We start from the raw sequence: 12,661 nt of genomic DNA, 5'->3' as shown, positions 1-12,661 counted from the left end.
TTTGTTCTAATGGTGTTAGGATATCATGTCCACATCTTGTACAGCAATTAACCATTAGGAAGAATGTATGCAATGTGTTAATTATTGAAACTGTCCTATCAATTTCATTTGAAACTTTCTCATTGCTATTTATTTATCAATAAAATCATGGGGGGAAAAAGAAAGCAAAATAAATAAATAATGTACCAAAGCATGGGGTTCAGCTAAAACCTAACTTCTTAATTGGGAAAAAATAGCAAATTATACCCAAACACAGGGGGAAAAAAGTAAATAAAATATAAACCAATGAAATAAGAAATACAGACACAGAAAATCCAAAGTTCTTTGAGAAAATCAAAATGGATAAACTCCTACATAAACTAACCAAGAAAATAAAGAATCCTTTAAAATCAAGAATAAGTGATGTCACTAGAGACATTAAAAAGACTACAAGAACATTCTATATAAAATTTCATACCAACAAATTAAATGTACTGGATGAAATGGACAATTTTCTAAAAAGAAGCAACTAAAGCTGATTTTCAAAAAGGTAGAAATCTGAATAGACCTGTGAGAACTAAAGAAACTGAATCAGTATTCAATACTTCCTGCAAGTAGATGCTAGAGACCAGGTGGCTTCGTTTTTAAGTTATACCAAACATTTAAAAAATTACACCTAATTCTCTTCAAACTCTTGCAAAATATAGAATAAGCTGAACGTTTCCTAACTCATTGTATAAAGCCAGTATTATCCTGATATGAAATTCAAACACTCCCCCAAGGGGAAAACTTGTAGACAAAAAAATTTTGGGAATCCAGATCCAAAAATCTTCCCTTAACAAACTAAAATAAACTACTCACAAAAATATGTATACACACTTTAGGAAAAGAAAAACTCGTATAAATATTTTAATACTAAGTTTATTGAGACATTATGAGATTAACACAAATTACCTTTGACCTCTACAATGACAAGAGGTACTCTGAACAGTGGTCCACAGACATATTAGTATGGTGAACTGCTGATCATATAACCTGGGTCAGTCATTAAGATTTCTGTACATACACTTTGAATTTTTCTCTAAGAACCAGCAGTGTAGTGAGTTTTCTGAGATATACAACATCCTCTAGTGTTCCACATGCGAGGATAACACCATCTGTTGAAGAAACATCATGTATGTTTTTTTATCTGAAGTGTATGCATACTTTTCTGGCTCTCTCCCTCTCCCTCCCTCTCCCTCTCCCTCCCTCTTTCTCTCCCCCTCACCCTCTCCCTCCCTTTCCCTCCCCCTCTCCCTCCCCCACTCCCTCCCTTTCCCTCTCCCTCTACCTCTCCCTCCTCCTTCTTCTCTCCCTCTTTCTTTTTCTCTCTCTGCATATTTCAAGACCAATGATATTAATCCCAAGAATATAAGAAGAAAAATGGTCAGTGTGTTTATTCCTATTTCTTTAAATATTTTTCTATTTTTTTAATTTTTTTCTTCATATTCTGTTGTGACTTAAAGTTTAACATATCAATACTTGATGGTAAATACCTGTTCCATGTTATGCCTAAGATGTTTTATATTCAGACAGGTAGTGAAGTTAAGCTCAACTGCCTATGTTGTAGGGTAATAATAAGCTTCTCTTCTGGATGGCTAACAACCTGAGTTCACAGACCAAAAACTTAGAGAAAAAGAAGGGCTACAAATATCACCAACATTGTGGCCCTAGCCTTTCAATGTCAGTGAAGCCTCAGGACATAGGAGAACCTGTACTGTAACATCATGTAACCCAGTTGTGTCCCAAATTTTCTGATCAAGGAGATTATGGGGCCAAAGAGGAAAGTGATCAATGATACAGAGTGTGCCTAAGGAGAGTCACATGGAGAGAAAACATTCTCTTAGGCTTTCACAGAGAGCAAATTGGTCAAGCAATGGCTATGACTCATCCACATGGCTGACACTGACAAAGGATCTACAAAGTGCAGTATAAGGTTTCAGGATAAATCCTGAGGAGATTTGACTAACTTTATCAAATACAAAAGTTACATTACTTGTTACATAGGTCTTGATTTATCTAAGTTTTAACCATCCAGCAGAAAAGTATAAAACCGAAGTATAAAAAGTAAAGTCATATTAATATGCTGAGCTATAAAAGGCTCAAGTCAACAACTTCTTTTTTTTTTCTTTCTTTCTTTTTTTGGTGGAACTGGGGATTGAACTCAGGCCCTTCCACTTGACAGGTAAGCGTTTGTTCTACTGAGCCATCCCTTCAGCCAAGTCAACAACTTCTGTCATTGCCAGTCTTACAAAAAACCCTCTACTATTATGGACTATTGGACTATATTGGAATATTTTGCGAATTTAGGCACCTACAATATTTAAATGACAATGGAATACTCTTCTCTGACAAAACTAAACAAAAAAGGGGGATACAAATGAAGGACCATTTTGTATCTGTATGTTCCAAATAGTAAAGATAGATACAAAGCTACATTCTTTTGTATCACTGAATATTAGATAATTGTTCTAATAGTGTTTGTGACAGGATATCATGTCTACATCTTGTACAATGATTAACCACTAAGACAGCAATATGCAATGTATTAATTATTGAAATTGTGCTGGTAATCAGTTTTGAAACTGTCTCATTGCTATTTGTTTCTCAAGAAAATTGTTTTAAAAATTATATATATACAGAACAATTTGGATGATTGTACTGCAGGTTTCTGCTGGTCCTTCCGAGGTCCTTCCCCCTCCACCAAGCTTGGCTCAATTGTATTTACACTCAAGCACATGACCTGGGGCTACACAATAGGTCTCAGGGAAGTGGAGGTCGAAGGCCCCAGAGGACAATGACAAGGCTGCAGGGGAGAAATGGGAAAGGCCTGCAAGGATGGCTGGCTCCTCTCTGAGAAGGCCCTTGGGGCACTGGGTGGAGGACAGGTGCAGTCTCCTTCAGGATTTGGATTTGGACACAGCAAGTCCAATGAGTCCATTCAGTCCCACCATGCCCAGGGTCATGCCACCAACAATGGCCATGCCCACCAAGCCACCTTTCTTCTTAGTCTTGTCAACAAGCTCCTTGGCCTGGCTGTTCTGGGGCTCCATCTTCAGCAGCCTGTGCATGTACTCTAGGGCCTTTTCATATTCCTTGAGCTGGTAGTTTCCCACAGCCAAGTAGAAGACCTAATCCTGCTGTTCCTCTTTGGTTCCTTTAGACAGAGGCTCCTCCAGCAGCATGCTGCCCTTCCAGATGTCACCACTGTACTTGCTCCACACCAGGCACCAGGTATACTCAAACTGTATGCTCTTGGACACCAGGTCTGCTGCTTGCTCAGACTGAAATTTCTTCTCAAACTCCATCAGATCATCCACAGACACCAGGTCATTCAGCATGGCCTCCATGGTCACCACACCACAATCATCATACCACAGGCTTTTCTGTGTCACAGTATTCATGGTCCAGCAGCTGTAGTGAAAACCTCTGCTAGTCTTTTGAAAGGTGCAGTTAATTCTTAATTTCTTTTTAAATTTTCATTCTTTTGGGGGGATTATTATTTTGAATTTCTTACAACTTTTTTGTTATTGTTGTTGTTCTTGCTGTTGTTGTTTTAAACCAAGCTTGCACATTTCTATCTGATAACCTGAACAATTAACTTGAAAATAACATCATGCAATACCACCACCATTGTTGAATTCCTGTTACTTTGTTTGGTAAAATTTTGTATCATTTCCAATGCTGTTTTTTTTTTCTATCACTATTTTGTATTTTTTTAAAAGACAAAAGGATACTAGTTTAAAAATAAAATAAAAAATGTATCAAGGTTCACACCAGCTACATATGGAATAAGCCTATCCTAGCTGCAATTCAACAAACAGATAAAGAAAATGGCTGCACATGCACTGTGAAATATTAGTCATCCATAAATAAGGAAATCCTATCATTGCTATTCTCTTTTTTAATGTTGCCTCTGGAAGGCAGGTAAGTCAGGGATAAGCTGTTTGAAACTCGTGTTTTTGCTCTCTGGTTTTCAAGACTGATCATTTTCTATCTGGGTCTTATTTTTAGGGAAACAGAGCAGTAGCAAAAGGAGCAGATGTGGAGGACACCAAGTTAAATGAAATAAGCTAGGGGCTGGGAGATAGCTCATCAGTCTAAGCATCTGCCTGGCAAGTGCAAGGACCTGGGTTCAATCCCCCATACTGCATGCCGTACCAGGTGTGGCGGCACATGCCTGTAATTCCAGCCCTAGGGAGGCTGAGACAAAAGGATCACTAAGGATAGTCCCGAGCTGTGTAGTGAGACCGAATAAATAATCACAGTTTGCCATATTAACATCCCCAGAGAGCACAATTAACTTAACAGGCACAGAAAAAGCATTTGACGAAATCTAGCATCCATTTCTGACAAAAAATTTTGGGAATAGAGCGAGTCTTCTGCACCATAACGGGCCTCGGCAGAAACCTGCAGTTCACATCACACTTGACACCGACAGGCTGAGTGCTTTCCTCATTGTTGGGAAGGAGAGGAGGCTCTCTGCTCTCGACACTTTTATCTCACATTGTATCACAGTCAACACTGAGTAAATGTAACCCGGGGAAGAACAGAAAGAAATAAAAGGCATTGAGGTTGAAAAGCGAGAAATAAAACCTTCCGTTCTCACAGCCAATGTGGTAATTTACATGAAAAATTCCACTGCATCCACAAAAGTGTCCTGAGAATTATTCTGTGAGTTTACCCAGCCTACAGGATGTGTGATCAATATTTTAAAAATCAATTGTGGTTCTGTGCACTAGCAAGAAACAATAAAAATTTGTATTGCTCACAAGATGAGGACTATAGTTAATCATATATTGTATATTTCAAAGCTGCTAAAACAGTAGATTTTTAAAGGATTTCCCCATGAAAATAATAAGTATGGAAGGTGATAGACATGTTAATTTCCTTGGTTTAATCTTTATATCATATATGTGGTAAATAAAACATTGTACCTCATAAATGTATACTATCATTTGTAAATTAAAATTTAAAGATACAATTTTAAAACAATACTATTGGGTCTTCTCCTTCCAGGCATATGAACATGTGCTTTTCCTATATCCCTCCTGCTCCACATGATGGAAAAACCTTGGGCCTTACACATCTGCTCCCTGTAACCATAGAGGAGAGGTTCCTGGACCCTAAAACTACCAAAATCTCCAGCTGTTCAGGTCTCTTATGTAAAAGGGTGTAATATTTGTCTAGAATCTGTACAATCCTTTCACCTACTTTAAATAATCTCTAGATTGCTTATAAAACCTAAGTCAGTGCAGTATATGCTACATAAGCAGTCCTTATACAGTTTTGTTAGGGAATAATAAGAAAATCTGTACATGTTTAGTACAAATCTCTTTTCCTACCATTTTCAATGTGCAGTTAGTTGAATGGGCAGAGGTAGACCCCACAGACAGAGACTGATCTCTATAAGACAGAAACAAAAAAGTCTAGAAGGTGGGGGTAGAAAGGAAACTTCAGGACCTGGAGCTTAGCAGAAAGTGAGTCCATGGGGTTCTCTTTCTCACGTGTTTATCTCAGACCTGGAGCAAAACATGGCAACTCAGGTACATAAGAGACACCACTCCCAAATCCCCACAAAAAGCTCATTCTCTACTATCAGAGTCCTAAAAAATGAGGCAGGTTGGTGAGATGGAAGACTCTCAGACAATAACCACTGTGCTATAGACAAACATCACCATAAAAACTGAGTCCCACCTCACCAGCAAAAACTGACAAGAGAGCCCAGACTCCCAAGAGGGGTATGGGACTTTCAGCCCTGCCAACCTTTACCCATACAACAGCTCTTCTCTGTGTCAGTAGGAACCAAGGGGGAGGAAAGCTTGCTTCCCCACCCATCAGAGGCAAAGTCCTTCTCTCTACCTGCCCACTGGTGTGTGGCCTGGTATAGGACTCACATCATCACCCATGTGGGAAAGCCAGGATTCCCACCCCTGAGCCATGAAGAATATACCCATCTTTGATGACCCTGGTCCACCATGCCAGAACTGTGGCACAGCTGATGGCCATGGACAGTTGTTGGAAAATACTGTTTCTTAAAAAAATAATAAGCATTCACTCACTGTAGGAGCCAGCCATTCTACTCAAATATTTTCCCCAAGTAAATAAAAGTGTACATCCACACAAGTGTCGGAAACTGTAGTGTTTGTAATAGGTAAACACTGAATACAACCTGAAAGTCCATTGACACTTGAATGGATAGAGAAAGTGAGGTACACCCACACAAGATATCACTTAGAACAAAGAGAAATGGACTGCTGCTTTATGCAATGAAGTGGACAGACCTCAAAATAATTATGCTGAGTAAAAGAAGCCAAACAAAAGAAGTACGTCCTGCATGACTGCATTTTAAAAATTCATTGTTTATAATGACAGAAAAGCAGATCAGTGGTTGCCTAGAAACCTAGGAAAGGGAGGAGGTGTGTGAGGAAGGGACTCCTGGGGGACGCAGGATGCTTTGGGGCTTGATGGATTTGTTCATTATCTTCACTGCCTTTGTTCATCCATATTGAGTTTAGCAGGAGGGTCTGGAACACTGATAAATTAAGTGATCATTTTCATTAGTTAAAACAAAAACTCCAGAAGATTAATTTCTCCTCCGTCTAAATTTGCAAATAAATAAAGACACATTTAGAGTAAAATGGAAGATTTTATCACTCAAAATACCACCCAAAACCATTCCTTGTGTACATGCAGCCCAGTTCTAAAAGCAGCACATCCCTCTCTCAGTGTGAGTCTGCCTGAGGTTCTAAGGGTCTGTGTGCCAGTTCAGAAAGGCACTGAGCGTGGCAGTGAGCAGAGCTAAAAGACTCTGGGAGTCCAGGGAAACCCATTAACACCTTCACATGGAGTAAACTGGAATGCATAATGGATCATGACTTTACATTTATTTTGATAAATGGTCCAATATCTTGGAGTTAAAATAAATAATTCATCCTCTCCTCTCCTTCAGCCTAAAGCTCCAAAGATATATCCTAAGTTGAAATCATGCCACAGTCTTCAGCAGATTCTTTTGATTCTTAATGAATGGCAGTCCCCTTACCTCTCAGGTTTGCTGAATGCTTTTTTTTTTAAAAAATGGGTAATTTGAGGGTTTTTTTTTTTAATTTTTACAGAGAACACAAAATAGTAATAAAAATTACAAATGATACAAAATTTCACTGAACAAAATAATATGAATTCGACAGTATTTTTTGTACTGCATAAAACTACATTTGCTGTTGAGCAGCGGTCCAGTTGTCCAGGGAAATTAAGTATCACCACTCCATCCTACCCTCTGCCCCATGGAAAAGAACTACATGTGTCACCCACCTGGGAGCCTTCCCCCATTGTTGGATCCATCCCTCACAATTCTACTTTTTGTCTTTCTTTCTCAGAACTTAAACCCAATGAGCCTGAAAGTGGGACACATACATTTCAAGTCTTGATTCTTTCAGTCCCACAAAACACAACCAAAGAGCATCTTCCTCTGACTCACAGAAATATTTGTCTTCTAATCAGGATGCCTAGCAAGCACAAATATTTATTTATTAAATTCTTCATGTATGAAAAGTCACAGAACAAAAGCCTGTTCCAAACAGAATATGTGTATGTGTGTGTCTGTGTATCTGTGTGTGTGTCTTTCTCTCTCTCTCTCTCTGTGTCTGTCTGTGTGTGTCTGTGTGTTTAAATTCAACTCTCAAATATGGAGGAGAGACAAAGTATTTGCCCCTAACAGAATGCAGATTCATCTCCTAACATTCTCATTCTGCAAATATTTATTGACTACTTATCCCAAGCAGGTCATTTTTCCAGGCCTGACAATATGGCAGTGAGGGACAGATAAAAACTCTTGTTTGCCTAAGGATATTCTAGTGGGGACAGAGCAAGCTTGCAATAATTAAAGTAAGCAGATGCCGACATCTATAAGATATACTACCTTTTCTGGAAAACAGTGACGCTGGGAATGTAGATGAGGGAGTCTTTGCAGTGGGAGGGCTGCAACGCTAGAGAAGGCTCAGGATGGCCCAAAGGAAGGTGGATTCTAGCTAGGGTTGGAAGGAGGTGAGCAAGGAGCTACTGCAGGAGAGGGGATTCAGCAAAGGAAGCTAGAAGTGGCAAAGCCCAGTTCACAGGTAGCTACAGGGTTGGGGGCTCAGCGGATGGGCTCGTGGATTACTGAGCACCTGAGTATAAGGACTGTGGACTTATTCTGACTGACAGGAGATCAGTGAGTTTTGAACACGGGGTCAGCATAGAACATAAATCCGTTTAAATTGTGGCCAAATGCACAAGACATCAAATTTACTACCTGCACCATGCTTAAGTGTGTAGATCTATGGAGTGAAGTGCAGTCACGTGGTGCCGCAACTCATTACTGCCATCTCTTTCCTGAATGTTTCATCTTATAAGCTCTGAAACTCTATATCTACTAAACACCAATGCTCTAATCAGTCCTCCCCCAAACCCACCCATTGCCATTCTACTTTCTGACTTTATGAAGTTAACTCCTCTCTAGGAACCTCACAAAGCAGGATCATGATGGTATCGGTCCTTTTGTTCCTGGCTTATTTCTCCTAGTAAAAAGTCTGAAAAGCTCATTCATGTTAGAGCATGTGTCAGAATCCCCTTCCTTTTAAGACTGAATAATAGCTATTGTATGGCTATCATATTTGCTTCATCCATTCATAGACTTTGGGTTGCTTCCACCTTTCACTACTATGAAATATGCTGCAGTGAATGTTAGCATGCAGTGGTTTTCTTCTCAAACCCCTGCTTTCAATTCTTTCCATTGGGACATCCAGAAACATAATTGCTGCAACAGATGGTAACTCTGTTTTTAACCTTTTGCAAAACTGCCATGCTGTTTTCTTACTGCAATATTTAGGGATAGGCTAGGAGTGGACAAGAAGGACAGCAAAGTGGTCACTGAGGAGGCTATCTTCAATCTGTTCCACTGCCAAACCCAAGATGGAGGGACTGTTTGAACAGACGCAATTGCAAGAAGTCCTCATGTGATAATGCAGGCTTTAATGTTTGGATAACCCTATAAGGTCATTCCCAACCTGAGTTAAGTCCTCACTCATTCCATATTGATTGATCACTGATGCTTATTGACTTTGCAATGCAGGTATGACTTGACTAGTTAGCTGCCTTCAGTGGAGGGCAGTTCCCAGAGAGGATCTCACAAATAGCCTTCAACCACCAGCCCTGCCAGCCATTGAGGAAATGTGGGCCTTGGTTCTGAGGGCAAGGGTCTGGGTGGCACACCCCAGTGTCCACTAGAGGGGCAGTGTGACAGTCTGTGGAGCTGCAAACAGTGGCTTGGCTGAGGATGTTGGCAAATGATTCATGAGCAGTTGTGTATTTCTGAATTGTTTTGAAGCTAGAGCAAAAACGACTTACTGAAAAATTTGATGTTTGATGCAAGGTGGCAAAGAAGTTAAGCTAAAATGACTCCAAAATTGTTGGCCTAGCAACTAAGAAGATCAAATTGCCACTAATAGTATTGGAGAAGACTACAGTAGGACCAGATTTGGGGGAATGTTTAACAGCTAAACTTTAGACATGGTGCAGTGGAGTTGCCTGGTAGATACGCAAGGGCAGATGATAAGCAGGTGATTGAATATGTGAGGGTAGGTTTCAGAAGACAAATCTAGCCGGGTAAATAAATGTAGAGTCCTCAAAACGCAGAAGGTATTTGGAGGCTACAGAATGAACAGCATAATCTCAGATGTAAATAAATAGAAGTCTGAGAGCTGAGACCAGGGAGTTCAACTTTTGGAGGTGAAGGTAATCCAGTATTGGATGATAAAAGCCACAGCCGGTCACAAAAGGAAAAGCAGAAAATGTGGTGTATTATCTGTTCTGCTTTCCACCACATCCTGTATTCCTGTGGTCCATTTCCACTGTGATGGGCCCTGAAAGGCTGCCCTGCTTCACCCATGGGGTAGGACGGATGCTTATCCTCTGCCTTCCTTCAGGTTTGGCCAATCTTTCTTCACACTTCCAGCGGCACTATCTTACTCCTTGCCCACACACATTGCCTGTATTCTGCTGCTTTGGCTCCAACTCCGTTCAGCAAGCAGCATTTGTGCCATACCTTTCTAGGAGGGTTCAGATCTTGCTGGACTTACTAATCTCTGTGTACATTTGGCCCCTGTCTTATCCTGTCACCCTTCCTTAAATACTCCACTTATGGTGCTGTTTCTTTAAGAACTGCAGCCTGCAATTGCATCTGTATTTGCCAAGGCCCTGACTAATGTATATGTTATTCTGGAAGAAATGGTCTTTTAAAAAATAATAGTTTGGAGAAGAAGAACAAAATGAGCTTTTTCAAGAGCTACTTGTTGTCTAAAAGGTGCACTGAAAAATGATCACAAGGTTTCACAGCATAAAAAAATGGTAGATTGTATCAAGAGCAATTTTCTTAGAATGTGGTAGAAGATGGATGCTTAGAATGTGATTAAGAGAGAAACGGAAGAAAAGAATTTGGAAAAAGCAAGAGTAGACAACCATTTTAAGGAGTTTTTCTATAAAAAAGATAAAAAGCAGAACAGTCTGGGAAGGGAAAATAAGGACAACACTAGATTCTTTTCTTTTCTTTTTTTTTTTTTTTTTTTGGTCTTTTTGACACAGGTTCTCACTATGCAGTTCAAGCTGTCCTTGAGCTCCCTCTGTAGCCCAGGCTGGCCTTGAACTCACAACAATCTTCCTGTCTCAGCCTCCCAACTGCTGCACTAAGTTTCAAGATGAGAGAAATATTACCATGTTTCCACACTTACGGGAATGATCCACCAGAGTAGGAGGAGTAGAAAATTATTGTACTCATGTGCCTGATTAAAAGAAAGTAGAGACTTAATCAATCAGACAAGAAAGGAAGGTCTGACCCAAAGAGTGGTTTTGAGAATTTACCTATAGTGCTTGGAAAAAAGGCAGATGTAGAGGTGTGGATACTGACTGGTTGGCAGATGTGGGACTACAAACATGTTGCAATCCTTTTCATAGCATTTTTAACCTAAAATCAAAGGCATCCCCTTAGAGTGAGGAGTGAGCAGGGTAATGTACAAGTGCTCAGAGTGGGAGAGTGATAGAGTGGGGGGTGTCACACAGATTATGGGGCTCCACTGACGGTATTTAAAGAGAGCTACACCTTCACAGTAAAATCATAGTCTTTCTGTGTTCTCCTGCCATATTTAGTTACCTAGGTGCTCATACAGTGTGGAAAAGATGAATCTTTCCCGCAGGGTTGATGATTTTTGAAAAGAGAAGTACAATTGGGCCAGGGAGATGGCTCAGTAGGATAAGCACTTGACTGGCAAACACAAGTATCTGAGTTCAATCCCCAGTTCCGCAAAAATAAATAAATAAATAAATAAATAAATAAATAAATAAATAAAAAAGAAAAGAGATGTACAGAACCAGAAAAGACAGCATTGTCAACCCAGTAGACATAGAAATAATGACTTCTGTTTCTCAAGAATCTCAGGAAGCTAAGGAGGAATGGGGACCATAGTATAAGGTGAGATCTCCTCTCTAGAAGGAATAATCTCAGATATTGATGGTATGTGACTTACACCAAGCCCCATCCAAAGTACACTGAATGATATAAAATGATTTTTGTACATACAGTATTTCCTGTTCTTATAGACCTAAATTCAAACAGATGAGGATAAATTCCTTATAGTTTAGAGAATTCACTAGCTTTCATTACATGCCTCCAAAGTGCAAGGAACTTTGCTTTAAAAAGAAACATTGAAATTATCATTACTTGTAGATGACATGATACTTTACATTGAAGACCAAAAGAATCTTAAATTAATAATCTATTTCAGCAAAACAGATACAAGATCAACAAACAAAAATTATTAGCATTTGTGTTTACCAAAAAATGAACTGAATGAGAAGAAAATTCTGAAAACAATGCCATTCACAGTTGCTTCAAGAAAAATCAAATATCAAGGAACTGATCTAGTGCTGGGGAGATAGCTCAGTAGAATAAGTGCTTGCATGGCAAGTGCAAGGGCCTAAACTCAATCCCCAGTTCCACAAAAAAAGGGAACTAATCTAAAGAAGGAAGGGGAAAAACCTCTACATAGAACACTGCAGTACTCTAAAGAGATTGAAGAGGATGTCAGAAAATGAAAAGACGTCTTTTGTTTCTGAAGAGGTAGAACCAATTTTGTCAAAAAAGCCATACTTCCAAAACCGTTACACTGATTCAGTGTAGTCCCAATGAAAATACCAACAGCAAACTTTGTAGATCTAGAAAAAACAATCTTAAAACTTATATGGAACCAAAAAGGGTTTTTAAATAGCAAAAATAATTTTGGGCACTAAAAGCAAAGAAAGCAGCATAGTAATACCAGATTTCAAGCTATACTATAAAGCAATAATGATAAAAACAGCATGGTACTGGATCAAAAAAGACACTTGGATCAATAGAGCAGAATTAGAGCATACAGAAATGTTCCCAAACATATTCAACCATTTGATCTTCCTCAGAGTCCAATAGCATCCACTGGAGGAAAGATAGTCTATTCAACAAGTGGTATTGGGAAAACTGATTATCTGTTTGTAGAAGAATGAAATTAAAACCCCTTATCTCTACTAAGAACTAAATTAAGATCATATGTCCTGATTAAGACTCAGGACATATGAGAAC

General features: G+C 39.3%; 1 pseudogene; it reads right to left on the bottom strand.

The window, feature by feature from the left end:
* Nucleotides 1-2,918: 2,918 nt before the first annotated feature.
* On the bottom strand, nucleotides 2,919-3,368 carry LOC101565932 (annotated as a pseudogene).
* Between the last annotated feature and the right edge of the window lie 9,293 nt (nucleotides 3,369-12,661).

This window comes from Octodon degus, unplaced genomic scaffold (assembly GCF_000260255.1).
Source record: "Octodon degus isolate 3935 unplaced genomic scaffold, OctDeg1.0 scaffold00104, whole genome shotgun sequence".
NCBI lineage: Eukaryota > Metazoa > Chordata > Mammalia > Rodentia > Octodontidae > Octodon > Octodon degus.
The sequence above is the reverse complement of the archived record's forward strand: the minus strand, read 5'-3'. Positions and strand labels throughout refer to the sequence as shown.